Genomic DNA, 25,015 nt, shown 5'->3' on the forward strand with positions numbered 1-25,015 from the left:
CCTTTGTGTTTAATCTGGTTATAAGGATGGCTATTAGGGATAATGAATTTTGCCTGTCCCCACTGTTGTAATACAAGAACCCAACTGTCTTTCAACACCGCGAAGGTCACTCCTCTTTATTTCTGGTTGTAAATATTGCTGCTTACAGATGTTTGGGGTTGATGGACATGGTTAATTAAGTTTCTCCTGTCAGCTGGTTGGCAGGGTGCAGGGGTGCTGGCATGGGGGTGAGGTCAGAGGGCAGGATCACAGCCAGGCAGCAATACCAGCAGCCACTTAGCATGGTGTGAGCCCATCTCACTGCAGCCCCTCAGTGAGAGCAAAGCTGGGTTTTCACTGAGCCTTGCCCCTCTCTTTATTATGAATTTGGAGCAGGCTGGTGGGAAGATGGAGACTTTTGGGAGCAAGTTTCCATTTTGTTGCTCTCATTTGAGGGGAATTCAAATGAGGACACCTGCTGTCCCCAGCCTGACCTGGGAGTGGGAAGAAGGGTGCAGAAACCCTTCTAATTTTTGCTATCAAAACCAGCACCAGCAGAGGGTTTTTCTTTCCCACAGAGGCTAACATGGAAATGACTGTGTGCTGGCCAGCAGAGCCCACACCCCACATCAAACCAGCAGCAGGAGGGGCTGGGGGCCCCTTTCTGTGGGGCACAGGGCTGGTTGCTTCCCGGTGCTCATCCTGGCGGGCAGGAGCCGTCCGCGTGCGCTGCCTGCGCGCCTGGAACGCAGCACGTGCTGCTGCTGTGCTCCCCGCTCCCCCCGCACGCCTGATTTATGCCGCTCCACATTTTCTCCTCCTTTCCATGCCTCTTTCTCCTCTCCCTCCTTTTTTTTCTTTTTCCCTCCTCCCTTGTGCTGCCTGTGCATTGCCTTGCTCCTTTTTTTTTTTTTTTTTTCTCTTCCCCCTTATTGCTCACAGGCCTCCCTGTTAACCCAGCAGGCTGCAAGATTTAGGGCTCCCTGCCTGGTGTGCAGTCTGAGTGGGGTTTTATTCTCCCAGAGGAGGGAACTGTGATCCCCATCACCCCACTGGGACATGATCCTCGCATGTAGGAGGGGCTGTTTTTATTATTCTGTTTTATGGCCGCAGAGCACAAGTCGTGCATCCCTGTTCTGGATGCTCCTGGCCATGGATTGCAGCAGAGCTGGTGAGGTGGCCACGGGTGCCCATCGCCTCCATGCGACGTTGCTGCGCCGGCCATCTGTCCCCTCCTGTGCGGCGCCGGGCTGCCGGCTGCTCGCCGAGCCATCAGGGCTTGCCCAGCGTCTGCGAGGCCACTGGAGGAAAAAAAAAAAATTACAAAGGAAAAAAGTTCCATTTTTGCTTTGTTTGCCCCCATTTCATATGCAGAACCTGACTTTTTGTTGCCTTTTGGGGAGGGGCTTTTTTTTTTTTTTTTTTTTTTTTTTTTTTTTTTTTTTTTTTTTAACTCCCCTGCTGCCGTGCCAGGCGCATCAAAAGTTTGCTGGGTCTTGTGTGTGTGTGCGGATGCTGAATAATTTTATTAGCTGCCTGGAAGGGAGCCAGCACAGCATGCACTGTGCGGGAGGTGGCTGCTGGGGTGCCTTCCCTTTGCTTCCCCTTCCCAGCTGCCCCCCCTTGGCCTCCGCTGGTCTCCTGTGGGTTGCATCATCAGCATTACCCCTTCGTTTTATTTTTATACATATTTCTTAGGGAGGCTTTTGGTTTGGTTGGTTGGTGGTTTTTTTTTTTTGCTCCTTAAAGGGTTAAAACCGATGGGGAAGTTCAGCTAGCACTTGCAAGATATGGTTGCCTTAGCAACAGGCCTCCTAATCTGGTAGGTGACCTGAGAGACTGTGGAAGATGCAGGGGTTGGTTTGGCATTTCATTATTTCATGAGGCTGCAGCTCTCCAGCTGGTTCCCTTCCCAGCACCGCCACCGCCGCTGCTCCCCCCGCTGCCGCCCCCGGCATTCCTTGGCAAAGCCCCGGAGGGGCCAGCAGCACCATCCCCTCCCTGGGCACTGCTGAGTCCTGGGAGCTCTTGCTCAGAAAAGGGGAGAGGGCTTCCCACAGCCCAGGTGATAATTATTCAACTTTAGGATTGTAAAGATGGTTTCCTACCTTGCCTTTCCTCCTTTGAAAGGATTTGCCGTGGTGGACCCAGACAAAATAATCCATGTGGCCCCAGAGCTAAAGGTGTGCTCATTGGTACTTCCAAACCCTGTGTTTTGGGGTCTGTGGCTCTAGTAACAAACAGACGGGGCATGAACAGGGAAGCACAGTGGTTGGAAAAGATGATGGAGTTGAGATGCAGCATCCAGCCGGGGTTTTGTGGAAGGTTGGTGGGCTTTGGGAGGAGTGTGGCAGCATTATTCCAGCTGCTTTAGGCTCTTCTGGGCTCACTGGGCCAAGGGGCACAACCAGCACATACCCACAGATGGATAGACCAAGACCTGAGCATTTCAGTGCCACAGCCTTCTAGTTATTTTTTTTTCTTGGAAACATCCTCAAGTTGGCATTTTCCAGTGCTGTCCCTTTTTTTCCCAGCACTCTCCCTTTGCCACCCCATGCAAAGCATTGGTGATCACCTGCTTGTCCTTGCCAGTGGTGGAGCCATCTAAATTAAGAAACTGCATCCCAAATCTTCCCTAACTGATTTGGCCTCACTAAATTTCTGTGTGCCATTGGATGGGGGCTCAAACTTCTGCCTGCACAGTCCAGCACGGGATTTGAGTGGATGTTGGTCACACCCAACAGTGCCTGTCGGCACAGAACTGTTGCATTCTGGTCCAAATCATCATTGAGCTCTTGGCCAGGATGGCCAAGCCACTCTCTGTGCCCAAACCCGGGATGTTTTCCCCCTTGCTGGATGCTGAGTGGTTATGGAGTGTGGCTGTGCCCTTGGCACCCAGCCAGGATGGCTGGGCAAGGAGACCCCGAGGGAAGGAAGTGTCCAAAGGGCTGGGGCCAAGCTCCCTCCGGGTACCCATGGAATAAAAGAGCCGGGATAGCGCCAGGGGCATCCCATTCCCACAGATCCCAGCGTGCAGACCTCTTTTGTTTTTCCCCCCTCCCACTCCTCCACGGCGGCGTCGATGGCAGCTGCCTGCGGACGGACGCCGGGGAGAGCCGCCTTTGTTTACCCGCCTCCCCGGCAGAGCGAGGGCGGGGATGCTCTTGGATCGAGGTGCTGATCTGTCATCTCCAGGTTTTATGCATCCCCAGACAAGAAATCAGTGGTGCAAAGCACAGACTTTTTGTTACTTATCGCCGAGCTCTGTGCAGAGCGCGGCTGCTGAAAGCAATCTGGTGTCTGCGATGCCCAGATTTATGGTTTCCCAGCCTCGTTTGAGGTGTTGGCTTCCACTGGGAAGTAGAAAACCTGGTTTGAGCCATTGGAGTAGGATGAGAGGATTGTGGCATGTAGTGACACTGGACCCCAAGTCTGATCCCCAAGCTGGCAAATGGCCCCAGAGCCTGTCATCAGCCTGGGTGGGATAGTATCTCCCTTGCTCCATGTTACCTGATGGAGACAGGAGGACCAATGTCCCAGGGAGCTCAAACAGCTCTGCTTTCCTTCTGGGTCTTCTCTGCTCAGGACTGGGATGGCAGAGGCAAAGGCTGGAGGAAGGCAAAGGGAGGAAATCCAGGCGAGCCAGCAGAATCCCTAGAAAGCCCTTTTTGATCACTTCATCCCTTTTTTTTTCCCCATATCTCTGCTTTGTGAGGCTTTCCAGGATTTGTCCCTCTCGGCGGGGATTTTGGGCGGTCAGCCGGGTCCCCAGGCACGGACAGACGGACAGGCTGCCAATCAGCCAGCATGCACCGTCCTTCCGCTGCTGAGGGCTCCTGGGGCTCCAGCACGGGATTATACACGGGTTGTTTTTTTTTTTTAAAGAAAATCAAAAATTCCTAGGGAAAATATATTAAAAAAAAAAAAAAAAGCCGTCTCCCCCCCCCGCCTCCGCCCTGCTGAGAAGCAGCTCTGCGATGGCGGCTGGAAAGCGAAGCCGTAAGTGTTGCGCGTGCCATCTGCTCCGCTTGGATCGCGGCAGCGCCTGGAGCCGGCGCAGCCTCGCGGGAAAGGGGGGGGCACCAGTAAAGATAGGGTCCCCCTGCCCCCAATTCCTCCCTGCTGGGGTCCTCCAGGTCAGCTTGAAGCCCGCGCTGACGGGCTTGATCCCCAGCTCGCGCTGCTTGGACCTGTCCCGTGGATGTAGGGATATGCACCTCTCCCTCCGTGGGTCATCCAGAGGTGGAGGTGGTTGTGGGGTGGGATGAGTTGTGTGGTAGGGAAAGGGAATGGCAGGTTTTGGTGGGTTTAGGAATCTAAAAAAAAACTATCCCCATATGAATGTGGGTTTGACCCCCTAGGATCTGCTCGACTCCCCTTCTCAATCCGCTTCTTCCTAGTAGCCATCCTCTTCCTCCTGTTCGACTTAGAAATCGCCCTACTCCTCCCGCGACCCGTGAGCCACCCAGCTACAGTCTCCTACCACCACCTTAACCTGAACCTCCTCACTTATCCTCTTCCTTACCTTAGGACTAGTGTACGGGACAGAATGAGCAGAGTAACAGAAAGTTAGTCTAACTAACTGGGGTGGAAGCACCTGCTGGCACAGGGTGCTCTCTGGCATAGGCCGCGTCTCATGGGGACCTCGGGGGTTTGCTGTCGTGAGAGCAGCTCAGCAGGACACATCTGCTCCTCCCAAGGGGGATACCAAAGGAAAACTCCTTCCCCAATAAGGGAAAAAGTATATGCTGTCTCTAAAAAGAAAGAAATGTGTCTATTTGTGGGTTTGCTATGGGAGCATCTCTAGTGTGGGTTCCCACACAAGTTCCTCTGCTGGCTCTTCAGCTGAAGCCACCAGAGCAGTTGGGTTTCTCCCTGCTTTACCAATTTTTACAAAACTGGTATTTTTTTGAGACTCTCCAGTGGGTCAAGCCAATGGACAGAGATGGGATACAGAGAAAACCCAGGCTTTCTCCCTCAAAAGGCAGCCCTGTCCTCAGCAGCTGGGGCTCATGCTGGGGTGTGGGTGGTTGGCTTCTCTAGGGGGTAGCCAAGAGACGAATATTCCCAGGGTGTGTGATACCCAATCTGGGAGATCAGTTTTGACTGCAGGGACAGCAACTGTGGAGCCCTGAACTACCCCTTGGCTTGGCTCCACCAGCAGCAGTTTTGGTCTGTGGATGTTTGTCTGTTTGTCACACATGCCATATATATGGGGTGTGAATATATATATATATTATTTGCTGATTGAGATTAAACCACATTAAGTACCATACCATATATCTTGCTCATACCTTTGCCCCAGTGGGATGGGGAGGAGAATGAAGGGCAGGAGGGGAAAGTAAAACCCATGGATTTTTATAAGAGTAGTTTATTAATTGAAATAAAATACAATAATAGGAATGAAAAGGGACATGATAGATAGAAAGAAAGAAGTAAAATATAAAACAGGTAACTGATGCACTATATAATTCCTCACCACCTACAGACTAACGCCCAGCCTGTCCCCAAGCTTCCTGGCCAAATTCTCCCAGTTTATATACTGGATATGACATTCTGTGGCATGGAGTAACCCTTTGGCCAGTTTGTGTCAGCTCTCCTGGCCATTCTCCCTCATGGTTTCTTGTGCACCTCCTCACTGGCAGAACATGGGAAGCTGAAAAGTCCTTGACTTGGAGTAAGCACTACTTAGCAACAGCAAAAACACCAGTGTGTTATCAACGTTGTTCTCGTACTGAATCCATAACACAGCACTGTACCAGCTACTAGGAAAAAATTAACTCTATCCCAGACAAAACCAGGACAATGCAATATTTTTTTTTTTTTGTATTAGAGAAGGTTTGCTTGCAGAACTTGGAGAGGATGCCTGGTGCTTTCCCCCCCCTCTCTTCCCATGCAAAATGCAATTGCTCCTCTTCTCCTGCTGGTAGAAAAGGCAGTGGTGGTGTGAGTGGGTTGAGCTTGTGGAGAAGGGATAACGCTCTCCAAACAAAACCATAGGGTTTGTGAGAAGAATCGGGAAGCTGAGAGAGGGTAGAAATGTCTGAGGAGGGGGCTGCAGAAGGCTTTTGGTCTTGCTGGGTTTGGGGCAGGGTGGAAGGATCCCAGCTCAGTGTTTTCCCACACTTGTTCCCAGCTGGTGAGCATGGTCAGACCTTCACAGGGGTTTCTGGGGTTCCACAGTGGCTGTAGTTAAACCTTGTCAGAGCCCACTTGTATATTGGGGAACCCCTTGGGAGCCCCACTTCAGCCCCATGGAGATGAGTTGGGAAGACACATCCTCCTCACCAACCCATCCAGGAAACGCTGCCATGCCCAGTGTGCTGGCTCTGCAGAGCTGCCCACGGCCTTCAGCCATCCCACCTCACCAGGGGCCACTTGCAGGTGCTGGGCTGACCCCACCTGGGGGCCAGCTGCCCCCCAAAGCCACTCTGTCACTTCTCAGCTGGACAGGGGAGAGGAAATACCATGCAAGGTCCATGGGTCGGATAAGGACAGGGAAACATCACCCACAGGCAAAACTGACTCAACTTGAGTAAAAATTAATTTAATTTATTGCCAATCAAATCAGAAAATGATAATGAGAAATACAAATAAATCTTAAAAGGCCTTCCCCCTACCCCACCCTTCTTTCTGGGCCCACCTTCACTCCTGGTTTTTGGTTTTCTCTGCCTCCTTTCCACCAGTGACCCCACAGCACAGGGGATGGGGGCTGTGGTCAGTTCATCAGTTGTCACATCACAGTTGTCTCTGCTGCTCCTTCCTCTTCAGGAGAGGATTCCTCCCACTCTTCCCTTGCTCCAGCGTGGGGTTCTTTCCACAAGAGACATTCCTCCACAAAATTCTCCAACATGGGTCCTTCTCCCGGGCTGCAGTTCTTCCCAATCTGCTCCATTGTGGGTCCCTTCCATGGGGTCACAGCCTCCTTTGGGCATCCCCCTGCTCCAGTGTGGGGTTCCCCATGGGCTGCAGGGGGGTCTCAGCTCCACCATGGAGCTCCATGGACTGCAGGGGGGTCTCAGCTCCACCATGGAGCTCCATGGGCTGCAGGGCCACACCATGGTCTGCACCACAGCTTGCAGGGGAATCTCTGCTCTGGTGCCTGGAGCACCTCCTCCCCCTCCTTCCCCACCGACCTTGGGGTCTGCAGGGCTGCTGCCTTCATGTTCTCACTCCTCTCTGCTCTGTCTGCAGTTGCTTCTGCACAATAAGTTTTCTCCCTTCTTAAATACATTATTCTAGAGCCCAATACATTGCAAGTAGCTCAAAGTGCTGCACTTTGGTGGCTACCCCTGAGCCCAGCGTTCAGAAATTCATTAATTGGGCTGGAACAATTATTTTTGGCTTTTGCAGAGGGAAGGGCTATAAATAATCACCCTGCAAGCCTGTGCGGTGACTTTGCAGCCTCTCTTGGGGGGGGGTTGTGTTGGGGTTTTTTTTTTCCCCTTGCTGCTGTCCGACTGGCTTTTTCTTGGCGGCCGAGAGTGAGAGACTTATCTGCAGAAAATGCCATTTGAGTTGATTAAAGCAACTCCTGCCATTGGCCCAGAGTGCCAAACTTTCTGCAGAAACGGTTGTGCTTTCTGAGAAACCGCCCCGGGGACCTGCTGGGGACGGGGAGGAGGGGAGGAGGAGGACAGGAGGAAGGCTTCCCCAGGCTCAGGGAAGGCAAACAAAGCACAAGACAAAGGATGTGGGGGAATCTTAGCGAGGTGGGGTCACAGCAAGGAGGGATTGCCAGGCAGAGGGGCGGTGGTGGTGGGCACGCTTCCGTGCTTGCACTGCTCCCCCAGCAGCAGCAGCTTGCACTGCCCTCTCACACTGAGGGGTTTTGGTGCTTGGGGAGCTGGGTTTCAGCCAGAGACTGATCCAGAGGTGAAAGCCTCTGCATCCCAGCACCTGCCCCTCAAGCTCACCCATCCAATACCTTTGGGAGCCCAACCACAACAGCCTCAGCAGCAGCAAACAGCATCTAGTACACCTTATTTTGTAAGCCCTCTGTCGCATCTAAAATAAATTTGCATGTAAATTGACAGGCTGATTTTAATGTCTTCTGGCTATAGAGCACTGAAGGCCCAGGCTTTCCTTGTAGGTGGGCATGTGGCATGGCCCCCACGCTTGCTGGGCTCTGGTGTGGTGGCACGGAGCCATTCCAGGGTGGAGATGGCAGAGGCATGGGGTGACTGCTTGCAGGGAAGCAGAAACTTAGTATTTCCTTTTTTTAAAAAAAAAAAAGCCAACCGATTTTTTTAAAGCATTGAGACTTACTGAGAGGCTGGTAGCTGAGAATGGCCAACACAGGACAGCAGGCTGGGTTTTCCTGTAGGGAAGCTGCTCTGTGCCAGGCTGCTGGACTACAGGGCCCACTCAATGCCCTGGGTTTGCAGGAGCACATCCCACATCTCTGTCCTTGCCTGGCAGCAATTCAAACACATTCCCATCGTTGGTACGAGTTGCCATAGACAACAGCCACGAGCCACTGATGTCTTGGAGAGTGTCCCTTTGGCCAGAGCACCCCTTGGTACCTGGATCTGGGGAGCACTGCTGGAGCTGGAGCCAGTGTGAGGATCTGTTTAGGAGCATTTCGGGAAAGGCTGCCAGAGCAGAGCATCTCCTGAGCAGTCTCGCCGTGGCAGCTTTCCTTCGTCATCCATTATTTATTTGATCCTCTGCAAAACAAATTCGCTCCTCGGCACTGATTCTGATGACGGTGCTCATTTTACAAAAGAGGTAAAAGGAGCTGGTTTTGTTCCCAGTCTGAAAGACTTGAACAAAAAGGTGTTTCCTCCCGCCTTCTCTCCTGTATCAGTGAGATAAATCTGCAGAGTTTTAGCGTGGTGATAAAAATTTTGGAATCTCAAGTAGCAAAACATCGAGCAGTGCTTTCCCTGTTGATCCCCATCTTTCCCGGACTTCCAAGGGTGTTTCCTGTGACAGGATAGGAGGAACCAAGATGCTCAACTCGCCTGTAGCTCACAGCTGAAGGTTTCTGGAGGGCATGGCTGTGTGTCCAGGGAAAAGGGGCTTCATGGGTGCATCTTCTCCCTGCGTGTGCTATTGGAGGGCAGCTCTGCTCTGTGGGTGCACAGAAGAGTTTATACTTGGGGCTTGGAGCCAGGGGGGTGGTTTCAGAGGCTGTCTGGGGATGTCCTCAGTCACACCAGTGACCAAGCCAGCTCTAACCAAACCAGCTGGATCAGTGGGCTGAGCGCTGGGCCGGGAAGTTTGGAGGGAGGAGACGGCGCGTCGGAGCCGCGTTCGTCAGGATGGAAATAACTGTCAGCCCCGTTCAATCTGTCGCCTTGTTCCCGGGGGACAATTGCAAAACAGGATTACTGGTACTTAAAAATTCATAGAAAATGTTTCTTATCACAACGTCATAATTGTTATGACTCAGAAGAGTAGAATTGCCATTTTCCTGTGCCTTTTTTCCCCCCCTTCACTTTTGTTGCATACCGAGTCCCTTGCTGCAGCTGCGGGATCGTCGGGAAGGGGGAAAGAAAGAAAGAAAGAAAGAAAAAAACAAACCAGGGCGATGCTTTATTTTATGCTAACTGCAGCATTTGACTTGAAAATGATGTCCCACTGGGTCTCGTGGTCAGCGTATTACGGCGTGATGGATGGCTGTCAGAGCGGCCCTGGCTGGCAGATTGCGATGGGTGGAGGAGAACAGATGCCCAGTGACTTCAGGGGCTTTAGCAGAGCCCAGGACTGAAGAGTGGAAAACAAAAGCAGATGGGAGAGCTCTGCTCGGGCTAACTATTCTTCTCCGGCCACGTGTCGGGGAGGGAAGCTCGTCGGGCGGCCGTGTCCCTTCTGTGCTGTTCCTCTGTGGGGAGCTGGGCTGCCTGCTAAAGCTCTGGGTGAACCCCACTTGACCTGAGGCCTGAGCCTACGTGCACACCATCCCTGCAGATCTGGAAAGGACAGCCTTTTAACCCTGTGAAAGAGCAGATTGCGCTCCATTTGATGGTTCTTGTTAACCCTTGGCCCTGCTGCTGGATCCTGGGCAGGCTCCAGGGGCTGCCCTGTCAGAGGGTGTCTGCCAGTGTGTTTTGTGCTCTGCGTGGCATTTGTCTTTGGAGTTGGACCCTGTGAGTTTGAGTGGTGCTGTTCTTGCAAGAGCCTGTTCTCAATGAAACCCTTTGCAGATGCTGCTCTGCAACTCCTCGTCTGCTTCCTGTCCCTCCTGCAAACTTTCCTCGAATTTCTACCCCATCAAGGGTTTAGAAAAGAACCTGCTCTGCACCATTTTCCTTCTCACATCTGTATTTCATCTTTTGCCCCTTCACTTTGTTCCTACCCCTGCTGTCCATCCAAACTTGGGCAGGTGGCTGCTGCCTTCCCAGCTGGCATTTGCTGGGGATTGCAGGGTTAATGGTGAAATTAAATTTCACTGCTGTTTTTAAATTAATTGAATCATCAGCGTGGGTAACGGGAAACAGTGGTATCATAATGTATTTGATATGGGTCTTTAAGTCAGCATTTGCTGTGAGATCTGGAGCACTAGATCTTGGTGGAAGCGATGGCTAACTGATATATTGCAGTTATGGCCACAGTGCAAAGGCTCCTGCTATGTCTTAAAACGTTCAGGTCATGAAGTTGAGTTGGTTTATGATATGGCTGTTTACCCTGCGTGCTTCCCACGGTGCTCCTCGATCATACTGGGAAAAACCCTGCAGCTGGCAGGAGCCAGCAGTGCTCCTGGTTTGTGCCTCACACATCTGTGAGGATGCCCTTTTGGGTGACAGAGGAGCATTGGGGTTTTGCTCCTAGGAGTCTCTAAAAGTTTTTTTTCTGCTCGTGGTAGACAGTGGCAGAGGGCTGGTGTTAATTAACAAGTGGAAAAAAGTAAAGTTTTAGTACATGTATTGTGGAGCTGCCTGCAGGTTTCCACCTATGAGGGGTTCCTGCATCCTATCTTAGCAGCTGTAACAGGCAGGATGAGAGGAAATGACCTCAAGTTGCACCAGAGGAGGTTTAGATTGGATATTAGGAAAAATTTCTTCACTGAAAAGCTTGTCAAGCCTAGGAACAGGCTGCCCAGGGAAGTGATGGAGTCACCATCCCTGGAGGGATTGAAAAGCTGTGTAGATGTGGCCCTTGGGGACATGGTTTAGTGGTGGGCTTGGCAGTGCTGGGGGAACATTTGGACTCGATGTTCTTAGAGGTCTTTTCTGACATAAATGATTCTATGATTCCCTCTCGTCAGCAACTTCCTCCGGAGATCGCAATTGTATGGATGACCCCGGAGTGCACCTACGGCCACGTCAGCAGCACTGCCTTTCACAGCCAAAATCTCAAGGCTACTTAACCAACTGAAACCTCTCAGAAGCTGCCTTGATATGAATATTGATCTCCACATTTAACTCTGCTTTGCCCAGTTGATATTGCCCAGGCTGGTGGCGTGGAGGATGAGCAGGCTGCAGGATGCACATCTGGATTTTGGAACAGGGTTTGGTGGGACACACCAAAAACCTCAGGGCTGAAGAGCCTGTTCTAGTGCACTAGTTCAGATTTTGTGTAAAGACTTGCTTATTATTTCTGCTAGTTATGTCTCTAATGAGGTGAGACGTGCCATATGTTGTCCATAGGGAGGGAGCGCCGCAGGTGGGGCGGGGGCTGGCCTGGTGGGTAGTTGCTACACAGAAGAGCCTGAAACTGCCTCAAAAACTCAGATTTGGTGAGCCAAGACTGCAGCTGATCCGTCTGTGCCATGGGCATTGGTGCCATGTCACGTCTCAGAGCCATCTACAAACTGGCCGCACCTTCTTGCTCTTCATCCACTGTCATGTTCTCCAGCTCCCATCAGTTTTATCCTTCCATTCCTTCTTCTCTTCTCTTACCCTCAACAGGCTTTTGCTTCAAAATAAAGTGGTTTTGGGGCTGGGCCCAGCCACGCGGCTCCTTTGCCTGCTCACAGGAGTGGCAGCCCTGATCTGAGCAGCCCAGGCTGCTCTCTGAGCAGAAGTTTGAAACTAAACCATAGCAGGATAAAGAAATATTAATTGGTGAGCCCTGAGCTTAATTTGAACAGGGCTCTTCTGTTTAAACAATTGTTGGAGCCATAAACCAGAAGCCCTTAATTATGGCTAATTATTTTCTGCGCTGAATCTATATAGAAGCTCCTCAACATGAGGGCTCCTCTGAACTGCACTGGTTGCATGTTCAGGCATCATCCAGCCTGCACGTCCCTAATAAAATCAGAGGCAGAAGTGGCAGAAGTTGCCTGCAACCTGGCTGCCTGACCAGGCAGGAGCCTGCTGCCTGCAGTTTCCTTAAACCCAGGGGTCGGGGCAGGCTTGGAGGCTCCCTGGGCAGGCAGCTGGGGACCCGAGGGCAGGCAAGAGCAAGACAGGAGCTGTTTAGGACATGGACTTTAAACTCTCTGGCATTTGGGGTTTGTTTAAAAACCAGCTAGGTAAATATTTGTGAAGCGATTGGGATCCGGCTGCGGGGTCAGGCGCTGTGCGCAGCCCTGCGGGCTGGCCTGGCCTCCTGTGCATCCCATCCTTCCCACAGCAGGAGGCATGTCCACCCTCGGCCCTGCCCAGGAGATGGTGGAGGCACTGCAGGGCACTTGGCAGCATCACTTGGGCCACGTTTCTCTAGGGTGTGGGGTAAAAACAGGTGCTTGGAGGTCTCTCTCTTGGGGTGTACCAGTGTGATGCTTCAGTGGGGCATGTTTAGAGCAGGTCTCCTGGCAAGGCTGCACTGTGCATCCCTTCTGTGCCATCCAGGCTACTTCTGGGGGTTCATGATGCCTTTTCCTGATGAATCTGGAGCTCCTGCCCTGTGCACCCCTGCACAGGAGGGAGGCTGCTGGGGGGGATCCTGCTGGGGACCCCCAGTACATACTAGGGCAGGTAGGACCTGTGGCTTGCTAGGGAGGATGGCAGGGCAGGGATGGCACAGCAGGAATGGCAGGGCAGGAGGATGGCACGACAAGGATGGCAGGGCAAGGATGGCAGGGTGGGAGGATGTCACAGCAAGGGTGGCAGGGCAGGAGGATGGCAGCACCGGGGGAGCAGTCCAGGCTGCCTGTACACAGCAGCTGTCAGCGCTGCTGCCTTCACCCGCCCAGCCCCAGCCTCTTCCTCGTGGCACAGATGGTTTTAACACTTTCCTGGGCCTTTTTTTTCTATAATTAACTCTTGTTTGCAAGTGGGAAGACACTTCTTTCCTTTTGGCAGAGCCATCAAACTCTCCTCGGCGGTGTGCTTTTTTAAAGCCATCGTGTATCTATCCCCCAACTGCAGTCTGTTGTTTTTACCAGGCTCTTTTAAGGCACTGGGCTGCCCCCCCTTTTTCTCCCCCCCTTGCTCTTGCCCGGAGGTAAAATCCGCAGGGATTGCAGGCGGAGGAGGCCCCAGCCAGCTCCGGCAGGGGAGTTAACAATCCGGCCAAGGCCATACAAAAGCCGGTGCCCGGGGAGGGGGGAAGATGGAGGGGCCCCTTCCCTGCACCAGGAGCCTTTGAACCCCCCTGCTTCCAGCTTTGTGCGGCTTAGCAGGGTGCTGCCTGCACAAAGGCCCCGCGTCCCTCCTGTCAGCTCCATGCTGCAGCTGGGAAGGGTTTTCCCAGGAGAGGCTGTATCCCATGGAAAGCCTGGTGGGTGCTCTGTCCCACCGGGATAAGGGCAGGGAGGAACCCCAAAGAGCCCTGGAGCTTCAGCATTACTTGGGAATCTGCAGGGTGGGCAGGGTTGGGGGGTTCTCTCCAGCCTTTACAGAGACCTAGGAAAATTAACTGGAATACCGTGGGACATCCTGTGCTTTTTGGAGAGCTCGGGGTCTGCCTGTAGCTCCCTGTGGGGTTTTGGGGGGTTTTGCTCTCAGGGAGGTGAGGCTGCAGCAGCTCTCAAAGCTGGAAGGTTTTGGGATGCTCAGCTTTGGGGACTGAGGATGGTCAGCATCACAAGCTGGTAGGAATGTCACCGTGGGGAGGAGGGTGCTGGGGAGGCTGTGCCAGTGTCGTGCCTGGGTTTGTGTCAGGGTGTTGCAGGAGCAGCTCTGACTGTGGGCAGCGAAGAAGCTGTTCTTACCTATGGATATCAAATGGTGGATGTGAAAAAGACAAAAGAGAAAAAGCCTATCGGCAAGCTTCCACCAGCAATTTGTGGCCATAACCATCATGCCTGTGCTGCCTGCACTCCTCATCCTGGTCCATCCCTTGAACTCCACTCACTGGCTCTGTAGCCAGGTGTTTCCCAGCACTGCCAGCCTAAACAAGACCTTGCAGTGATGCTCAGCTCTCTCACATTCACATCACTCCCTCCCCCTCTCTGCTGTCTGAAAGCCTGGGGCTCTTTTTTTCTTTTTTTTTTTTTTCCCCTTGCTCTCCAGACTTTAAGTTTTCCTGCCTCACGTACCAGTTTATTGCTGGGTCAGGGGGCAGGGGTTTGCACGCTGGTTTTATAGGGTCCCTCCAGAGCTGGCTTCAAAAAGCTCCCAGTTCATAAATGGGGGGTTTGTATTAACCACTGTGTTTTGACAGGGAGAGCTGCTCTTAGAAGAGAAATAATTAATGTTTTGCAAGCTTTAAGGGTGATGTGGTTTGGAGTTGCATCTAACAAAACCGCTCTGTGCAGAAAACAATTATATTTTTTTTTAATCTGTACTTTTATCAGAAATCCTTCCCTATTCCCATGTGCACCTTGTCAGTTGTGCAGCCCCAGGAGGACTTTTCCATGGGGAAGTCCTGCAGCTCAGCTGTGCCTGGATCACCAGTGCCAGCAACACCAAAGCAATGCAGGGAGCTGGTGTTGAGGTAAATAAAACACGAGGCCACTTTGGAGAGGTGTTCCCAATCCCCAGGTTTAGGCAGGCGAGAGACAGCGGAGCAGGAGGGGAGGTGGTGTGGTGAATTCCCTCGTATCCCATGGATGTGTACCTCTTCTCCTCCAGAACATGCTGAAATGGTTAAAATGCCTCTTCCTGTTCACCCTCCCCCTCCCAAGAAATCCCAGCCTACCAGGGGAGCTCTGCACCCCCTCCAAGCTAGCTTAGCCCCTGGCTTTTTTTGGCAGTGGAGAAAGCCACCAGTTCTTGGGAACAACACTGAATTACACAGTGGCTTACGTCAGATTTACTCCTCCTGTCCTTTGCTCTAGCTGCTCTATTAATTTTGATATGCCTTGAACAATTATCAAACCTTGGAACCACTATTTTTGGGGGGCAGCACCTACAAATAACTGCAATAAACCCTGCTGTTGAAAAGGGGGAGGGAACACCAGACACGGGGCTGTGCTTGCCTGGATTTTGAGTGTTTTAATGTGAATTTCCTTCAGAAACCGTGTGTGTAGAGTGGTTGGGGATCCCTCAGGGGTCTGGAGGAGGAATCACACCCTTTCCCCACCCATACACCGCTTTTGAGGTCCAAAACATTACTCCCAGGGGCACAGAGGGTGCAAAGGGGCAGCCTTGGAGCAGGTTTGGGATGTGAGGGCTCCATATGGCTGGAAGGGATTAGCCTGGGGGATTAGATGAGTGGAGAGGAGGGGAAAGTTGCTGCAATCCCCCCTCCCCAAAAATCCTCATCTCTGACCCCTGGCAGATGCGCAGAGATGATTTCTGGGGACGATTAGCACTGCTTTGGGTTTGTCTGTGCCCCTGGAGTCACAGCTGGGTCTCGGTGCTGCCGGGGTGAAGCCGTGCCCATGGCCTGGGCTGGGATCCTGTGCTGGCAGGTGGTGAGGAAAGCTGGGATTTTCCTCCTGCCACCGCCTCACACCCACATCTTGCACCTTCCCTTGTGCTTGATTTCCAACCTGAGCTGCTTGCTCAAGCTTTCAGCTTGCCTGGAAAGAGTATCAGTGGTGCTCAGTCCGTGCTCCCCAGGGATGGATGAGCCCAGGACACAGCACTTGGGAAGTTGTGCGTGTTGTGACCTTGTTGGTGGCCATGCATTGCTTGGGGAGGGTCACCATTGCTGCTGTGGGATGTGGGGATGCAGGGTGGTGCATCCCTGCAGCTCCAAACTGGGCGGTGAAACACTGCAGGGATCCAGGATGCACCACAGCTCCATTGCTGCACAGCAAAACACTGCAGGGATGCCAGGATGCAAGATGTTTCATGGCTCCTTTCCTAAGGCAGGATGTCACTGAAAAGGTCTGCATGGAGGGCAGAATATTTTCACCATTTTTCAGACATCACCCTGGAAATCGTGGGAATCACGCCAATCAAGGCATGATGGCTTTTCTCCATCATCACTCAGTCACAAAACCCATCTTGCTTGGGATTGGGGTTTGCCAGCAGCTTTCCTCGTGCTCCAGTGTTGCTGTCCCAGCAATGGCTCCTTGAGAGCTGGATTGGCTCTTGGAGTGCAACTGCAGCCTCATGAAGGATGTCTAAACCCTTACTGGCTTCTTGGGATGAATCAAAGGTGCAGAAACATGGAGGGTTGGTTAGTCATGGCAATGCTCCCAGGAGGGTGGGTCCTATAGGATGGGTTTTACTTGGGTGGTGACAAGGACAAAAGGCCACAGCCATCAATTTGTTAGTGAATACAGCAGCGCTGAGATGTGCTCTGAGTCCATCCATGCCAGTGAATTCAGGGCTCTGAAGGGCTGCCCCAGGTCTGGCTGCTCCCGTGCAAAGTCCACCGCCTTCCTCCCATCTGCCTCGCCAGGGTTTATAGGATGTGCCGGACTTTGTCCCCATGCAGACAGTCACAGCCCTGAGTTGAGTTCAGCTGCCACCTCCACCTCAATTTAAGGCATTTCCACTCCTACAACAGCATTTTTCATGGAAGATGCTGTGCAGAGAAGGCACCACAAAGCACCATCAAACATCAACAGAGCCACCTTTTTTAAAAACACCGATTTCTTTTTTGTTAACCTGCCGCTTTGTTAGAGAAAGGAATTTTTTTTTTTTTCCTTGTTTTTAAAATGATTTCCTTTTTTAAGTGCTGGCTGTGGTAAAACTTCACAGATCAGCAGGCAAATCCGTCAGGGGCCAGTGCGAGCGGGGCTGGATGCTTGGCCGCCTCCGTGGGTGCACAGGACCCATGAAAGGTTCCGGCACTGCTGGGGAAGCGCCGCCGTCACCTTTCACAGGCGCTCGGGCTGGCTTTGTGTGAGCACACGAAGATGGTGGCCACGAGCTTCTTGTCAGGGACAGGCAGATGGTGTTCACCTGCTCCGGACCAACTTCTTTTGCCCTTTTGCCTTTGGTGTCGGGGAATAATGCCGGGGCAGCTGCTCGCAGTAAAATAGGCTTAAGCAAATGGGATATTTTGGCATTCAAGTGCACGACAAGAATGGGAGTATTTGCATTAATTCTCTCCTCTCTTTCCCTGCGGCGGGAGAGGATGGAGAAAACTGGGATGTTTTCCCATGGGGTAAAGCCAGGGCCTGGTCTTCTCAGGCTGGATTGGGGGTGGGAAGTGCTGGATGCTGTGCTGGGGTGTCAGTGCTCCATCCCACAGCATCCAGCTGCCCAGACAATGGAAAAGGATGTTTTTCCGGGGAGGTCACGGTGTTTCCTGCTGCACTGCAAAGGCAGTTGCAGGGAAAGGGGGTCTCACCCTCTTCCCTGGATTTGGATGAGGTTTAGTTACCAGATATCACTGACTCCCCATGCAAACTCACAGCTTGTTTTTGTGTTATTTTTGATTGCAGAGAGCAAATGATGAGATCAACTGGCTGAAACACAAGATGGCAAAAATTTAAGAAAAAAAAATTGAAAAATATATTTGTATTCTGCACCTATCTTTAACGGGGAAATTGCTGCTGGGCTCTGGATGCCTTTGGGATGTTTTGCCAATGGGATTGGCAATATCCTCGTTAGTTGTCAGTAAATCCTTTGGACAAGTTAAAACTAGTTTTCTTCAAATGCACGTGGTGCAGTGGCGTGGCATTTTTCTAAAGTCACGAGTTATTATTATTTTTCCTTCCTGAATTGGATTACCAATTTAAATCTAGCTTTTCTTACAACCCCTTCCAAAATGCACTTGGCAGTTTGGATGTGGAAGAAGGCAGAGGAGCGGAGAGCAGCAGGCGCTGGGAAGCAGAAGTCCAGCTGCCAACACCAGCAGCCTTGCCTGCACCTCATCACCACATCATTACTAGTTTTTGAGAGGGTAGGCAGTATTTTCCTTAATCTAGCCTTTTCAAAGACTGGTAACAGAGAGGACTTGATTTTAGCTGTGATGCTTAAGGGAAGGATGGAGGGTGAGCTGGCGCACATGGCGCTGAGCATCCAGCCGTACAATCCCACATAGTTACACCCCAGAAACTGGAGCAAGGGACAACATCACTGGGAGTAAAGAACTGTGGAACTTGAAGCCATCACAACTTTGTAGTGAACTCCAGGAAATTACCTCTCCCAGCAGCTTTGCTTGCTGGGAACACTTCCCTTTTGGTTTAAGGACTGTGATTTTTTTTTTTAAATCTGAAAATAATCTCTGAGCTTTCCATAAAGTCTTGTGTGGGTACATCAGGAGCACATTTGGGTGGAACCACTGAGTGTTGAGTGCAGAAGGGAATGCAGGTTGTTGGTGCAAGGAGCTGCTGGGTGTCCCTCACAGAGCTGAGCTTCCCACACTGATAGATGAGCAGTAGATTAATAGTCCTAAGCAATTGCATTATCTAATGAAAATTTTATATAATTATTTTATATAACTTTTTTGGCAGGTAGACCCTGAAATGGATGGTATTGATTGCTGGAAAAGAGCCTGGCCTGTCTGTTGCTGGAATTATTAGAGGAGAATTGATAGTAATTAATACCTGTGTATTTACAGCATTTTCCAGGGTGCTAATTGCATGGGACCCATTTAAGCTGTTTGGCAGTGGGGAGGGTTCATACACTGGTTCTGAGGTGTAGCTGGACTTGGATCTTGTGCGGGGGAAGATGCTGGCAATGGGACGATCAGCTTCACCTTCACGCCAAGCCAGGGATAGGGCCCACTCCGTGGCAAAGCATCCCTAAATACCAGGGTTGGGGTGAATCTGTACACCCATCCACATGGTGTGAAGCCCTGGAGTGCTCTCCTCTGCAAAGCCCTTCCTGAGTCAGGAGAAGCACTTCCAGCAAGCCCAGCTTCACTTCCCACAAGTTTCCCTTTGTAAACCTCCCTGTGCACACACGTGTGCAAAACCTAATTGCATTTAGTCTGTTTTACACTTCCTGAGCTTATCCCCCCCCTCCCCTGCTCTCCACCCCCCTTTAATTCGGTTGCTGTGAAATTTTTGCGGCCCTGCCAAGTTATTTCCTTGGGATATATTTAGAGAAAGCCAGCTCAGCAGAGCGCGCTGGGTGTTTGTGGAAGGATGTTTGTAAATGTTAGCAGGAACGCTGGCGGGCTGGCGGAGCAGATGTCCGCGAGATGCTACCAAGAGCCTTATTTACAAACTTGTAAATGACTGAAGGGGTTTCCTTCCCGGGGATAAGGGGGACGCCGACTTAAGAGATTAAAATCCTATTGTTTCATAGCCGGAGCTGCTGTCTCAGATTATCCTTTACAAGGGAGGGGAAAAAGAAAACCAACAAAAAAACCCCCGTATTAGCTTGAAACGCCATTCAACTGTTGTGCCTTTTTTTAATGGTTGGGGGTTTTTTTAAGGCTCGAGGAAAATATGGGGCTGGGTGTTGTTTCTTTCTCCATAAAGGAGAGGGGAAAAGTTGCCGAGCGTGGCTGTTGCTGACCAGTGTGTGTGTGCTGGAGCTTTGTGTGCCAGGCAGCTCACAGGTGATGGATTTAAAATAAGCACAAAAAGCTTGTGCTGTTGTAGAAGTATAATTAAGCTGAACTTGTGTGCACAGTGTGGTGTCCTGTGGGAGCACAGCGACGGCTTTTGGGTGGTTTGGTGATACTGCTATGAGCCCATTTAATCTGTTTTGGGGTTTTTTTTTTTATATCTTGGGAATACACAAAGCTTCAACCCAGCGTTCTTTTACCTTCTCTTACCCTAAAATAAACCAAAGCTGGTTTGTTTTGTCTTCTGGAGCATCCAGCCAGGTGGAGAAAGCAGGGTGGACTCTGGCATACCCTAACTGGTGAGCACAGCATGCCTCAAAAAAATGCTGAGCCCATCTGAGAGGTTCTGCAGGCGCCATGGTTTTGAGGTGGGTGCCACGGTGGGTGCCCGCTGCTGGCACATGGGCAGGCAGTCACACTCTCAGAACCTGCAGCAGGCTGGTGTTGCATTTATTTTGGTGCACGTTGATAGAACACAGTCCCTGTGGAGGGGACTGATGGGGGAGAGGATCTGAGGGCTGGGTCCAGAGGAAGCGGTCGGCGTGTCGTCCTCCCTGGCGTTAATCGGGTTACTCTGAGGTGTGGGAGGGTTCTATTATTAAATTTAAAACCTGGCTATATAAGATGAAGGCAGCTTTAACGAGATGAAAAGGCTTAACTGGAGTCCAATTAAATTCCGTATTACCTGTTTACGCAGCCTGCTTAAGTCCTGACCCGCACGCTGGTTTCTTCTTTAGGCTCCAAAGCCTGTGCTCTAGGCAAAAAAATAAAATCAAAGGAGATAGATAGATACCAGATCACCAGCATGGCCTGAGCACCCCCGCGTGCTCCTACCAGAGGCAGCTGCCCTCGAGCCTTGTGCTGCTCCCACAGTGGCTGCAAGGTGTGAGATGCAGCCAAAATCCTCTGGTCCACTCTTCTGGAGAGGAGAGAGGGCAAAAACAACTGGAGCTCTAAAAGGAAATACCCAGCCATCCTTAGTTTGGTTTTAGGTTTGTGCTGTGAAGATACTTTTGCTATCCCCGTTTCACTGCTGGGTTGATGTGGGCAGTGTCTGGCCAAGCAGCCAGTGCTGGTGATGCTTCTCACAAATGGAGGATCCTCTCTTCTCCCTTGCACCACTCCTGGCATGTTATTTTTATTAAAAATAAGTGTTTGGTGAAAGCCAGCATGGGATGCTGGAGCAAGCTGCTTGCCTGGAGTGTGTGGTGGGGACACCAGCTTGCATTTAATGGCAGAGTTACTACCACCAGCTGGAACCTATTTTTCATAGATATTTCATAGTAACCACTGCTGGTGTTGGTGAAGCATGGCAGGTTTGGGTGGGTGGTGAGCTGGGGCTTGGCTGTCATGATGGTGACACTGAGACCCTTGCAGGAAGGGGTGAAATGCCTTAGCCCACCTCCAGGCTGCTCTTCAAGGTCCACAGATTGGGGGGGATGAGGAGGAAGAATCCCTTGTAGCAGCCCCGTGTGTGGGCAACACATCAAAAAATCTCCTTGGCTTCCCAAGCCCTCTCTTGTAAGGTGTTGCCTTTTATTAGCCAGTTTACCTGTGAGCTGGGAGCAAACACGCTCTGGCAGTGAGGGTAATTTCACCCCACCTGCTCTGGTTTCTAAATTGAGCCCCCAAACCCCAGCGGGCCCTCGGCGGTGCCTCCCGGCCGCGCTGGGGCCGAGCGCGCAGGGCGGGGGGCAGGAAACGGCTCGCCGCACCCTGCTCACTGCAAACCCTCCCGCCCAGCACAGACCTCAGCCCTGCTGTAAAGAAAGTAAATAAATAAAAGCACTGGACCGCAGCTCCTCCCAGGGCTGGGGGACAGCGGAGGTGAGCTGTGTTCCCGGCTCAGCCGGCCTGGGAAAGCAGTTGGGGTGACACCAAAGTGCTGGTGGGGATGCGCCAGGGGCTGTGGGGCAGCCACGCCGCTGCTTCTTCCCTGCTGCTCTTCAGCTCAGTTAATACAGCTGAATAACCTGGTTTCTCCTGAAGGATTAGGTTAAGAAAACAAGATGGTTTTAATAGCTCTTTTACATCCTGCATAGATTTGTAGCTGAAGACCCTAACCAGCTTTGTAGCACAGCCAGACAGCGCATCTTCTCCTTTTTTCCCTGTTTTCCCCTCCATAACCTGATGCCAGTGGTCCTGCGCAAGTGGGCTCCTATCGATAATTCAAGTGCCCAGCTCCTGTCCAGCTGTGCTGTTTTGTCCATTTTCCATTGCCTCCTGACCTCCATCCTTCTTTATTTGCAAAGCTATACTCGCAGGCAGCGGTAATAAATCAATTAATGACTCTGATGAATCGTTTAATGGCTGACAAAATAACACTACAGTCAACAGCTTGGATCTCTACAGCAGTACCAGAAGATGCTGGTTGACTCAGGGTAGGGAGACGAAACAGAGACTGTTAGCTCAATTAGTGCAATTAGTGTGCGATTTAAAGGCTTAGACGGCATCTGCTGGCGTACCAGGCCGGTGTGTTAACTGAGAGCTTCGCTTTGGAAGCGAAACGCGGTGATCCAGATTGTCATCATTCCACTGGCTTCCACCAAAAAAAAGAGGGAAAAATACCAACGTGTGTGGCAGGGAATTAAAAATACATATGTGTGTTTGTGTATATAGCTATGCATGTGCGCCCCAGGAACGCATATATATTGATTTCCAACGTGGGGAAAATTTGCCATCTTACAAAAGGCAAATGAGCTGGCGTGCCAGCATTGCCAGAGATGTCCTGGCTCATTTCTGGCGGTGGTTTCCATGTGTTTCAGTGGAAGGAAATTTGGGGTGTCACACGCCAGTGGAGACCTTTGTGTGGCTGATGTGCCTCCGGTGCAGCTCCAGCTTGGATGTGGTGGCACAGCAGTTCCATGCCCATTTTCTGCCAGCTTCCATGGCAACTGCACATTGTCTGTACCTTCACCAGGGAGGTTCAATGGGTTTTAGATGTTCACCCAAGGAAAGAGCTTTGGAAAGCAAACTACAACCAAGAGTCCCTAAAAAGAGTTTCTGGGACAAAATGTTGAAAATAAACCATGTGGGAGGAGCTGTGTGGCCAAAAAGTCCTGGAAATGGGTGCTGGAAAGCCCTTGGGTTTGTGCGCTGACCCTTAGGGTTTGGGTGCTCACCCTTAAGGTTTGGAAAAGTTGTTCCTGCTGTCTTTTTTTGCCTTTTTTTCTTTCATTTCTGGCATGCCCAAGTGTTTTACAGAGCTGCTCCAGCCACAGCTGCGCTCCCATCGCTTCACCAGGGCTAAAGGTGCCTCAGTGTTTACCTTAGCAGCAGTGATGGGGAGGGGAAGAAAAAAAAAGAAATAAAATGTCACTTCGCAGCCTTGTAAATCATTCATCAAGGGCTGACCAATTTGGCTCTCATCCTACAATATGCTCAGGGTACTTGCGGGTTTTTAATTACCAAGTTCTGCCAAGCGCCACATGTGTGAGGAACTTTAAATCCCCGTTTACGCTGCGAAGGCATAGGTGAGGTTTCAGGGTGTTTAACACGGAAAAATACTCTGTGGTTTTGTGGAAAAATGGGCATTTGCTTCAAGATTTTCTTTGGCTCCTCTGCCCTTCTCCCTCTGCTCCCTGTTGCAGAGGGGAGGAGAAGAGCAGAGGAGCCTTTCCCCCCAGATCCCCAAATCCATGTTCCTGCTCACTTCCCACCACTCTGGGATCCATTTCGCTTTGGGAGATTCCCTAAGCAAAGGATTATAGTGTGCTGGAAATCTCTTGAAACCATAAAATATCACCTTGGCAGCTTTATTGCAGCGCTTGCCGCCTTGGGAGAGAAGCGTTTTGCGTGATAGAGGGTTTAATAAAGGAAATTCCAAATGGGCTCGCTGCAGTTTGGGGCTCAGTCTTATATATTTTTGCATTAAGAACAGTCATCTGCTTTGCAGAGAAACTGCAATATGTTCATGGCCTTGGATTAAGATTTGGTTTTACTTTTATAGCTGACCCACTTGGGGGGATGGAGGGAGGGGGAGAAGTGGGTTCACTCCCTCTCCCATCTATTTTTGCTGCCGTCTGATGTATAAAAAGAGCCTGGAATGGGCAGGCTTATTTTTCCTGCCAGGACTTTTTTTTTTTTTTATTAACTGTAAAAACACTCAGATCTGGCCTTTGCTGCTGATGGGGGGAAGGCTGTTCAGGATGCCTTGTTCAGGGGCAGGGGAGGGAGCGTGGCATGGGGTGTGCCTGGGGGTGCAGGACCCTGTAGCCTCGGGGGGAATTGGTTATTTCATGAAGGGAGGCTCTTACTGGGGAATCAGCCTCCACTGTTGTCTGTGACACTTGCAACTCTGAGATGCTGGGGTAGGAAAACCACCCCCTCATCCGGCGTGGTCCTGGCCTTCGTCCCACGTCCTGCATGCCAGCTCCTGCTGGAGAGCATGGTGAGGGGCACGAGGGATGCCCTGGGAAGGCACAAGGCAATGATTAGTCTGGTGCACCCCTGCCTCTGCAAGGCTTTCTGGTCAGGAATAGCAGGATTGCCGACCAAACATGAGGATCCCATCTTGGCAATCCTTAGTAATAATCCTTAATTTTTCAGGCTGCCCTGACAGTCTGGCTTCCCCCTGTGCTCACATCTTGTGGTTGTTGCTGCATCGGATGCGGTCGGGAGCCGGGGCTGGCTCAGCTGCTGTTGGGACGTGGGGTTTGTTGGGTGAAACCAAGCCTGAGCAGGCTCACATGTACCCCATATGCTCGTGGGATTTCCTCAGTGGAAAGTTTTCCCACTATGGTTTTAGGTGGGTACGTCCATCATAAAAATTGGTGAGGGGAGTAGTTCAGTGATCCAAATCCAATTAACGCCACTGGGGTGCCTTTATAACTGTCCTGTTACTGGAATGGGGTCCCTTGGTGTTGGGCAAACTGGGGTGCACTTGGATAGCACAGTACTGCTCCTTTCTGACAGGGATGTGTCACCAGCAGTGGCTTTTAGAGAAGATCTTTTTCTTATATTTTTCTTCAGAGTAGGAGCTTCCCATCACGCTGGTGTTTCTCAGAAGTGAATAATAGGGATGCTGAGAGGAGTGAGTGGGGTGTCCAGGTACCCCTTGTCTGTCCCTGTCCCTCCTTTTTGGGGTTGGTGGCTCATTCTAGGGAGGCACGAGGGAGAATGTGACTCCACAGGTTGAATGCAGTGAGTTTGGAAATTAATAATAAAGCCTTGGCATTCTGGTGAGGTCAGGGAAGCATAATTTTCAAAGGGCAGGGCTAAACCAGCGAGCATTGTGGGGAGGTGAGAGGAGAAGCATTTTAAAGCTTTCAAACAGCTTCTGCCTAAAATTACACGTTGGATGTGGCTCCTTGGTGGATTAACAAGACTCAGTGCCTGG

General features: G+C 51.3%; 1 protein-coding gene across 4 annotated transcripts in view; it reads left to right on the forward strand.

Moving 5' to 3' along the window:
• Positions 1–25,015, forward strand: part of SSBP3 (single stranded DNA binding protein 3) — a 54,155-nt gene that overhangs the window by 11,646 nt on the left and 17,494 nt on the right. The gene's annotated exons all lie outside the window — the stretch shown is intronic.

This window comes from Molothrus aeneus, chromosome 9 (assembly GCF_037042795.1).
Source record: "Molothrus aeneus isolate 106 chromosome 9, BPBGC_Maene_1.0, whole genome shotgun sequence".
Taxonomy (NCBI): Eukaryota; Metazoa; Chordata; class Aves; order Passeriformes; family Icteridae; genus Molothrus; species Molothrus aeneus.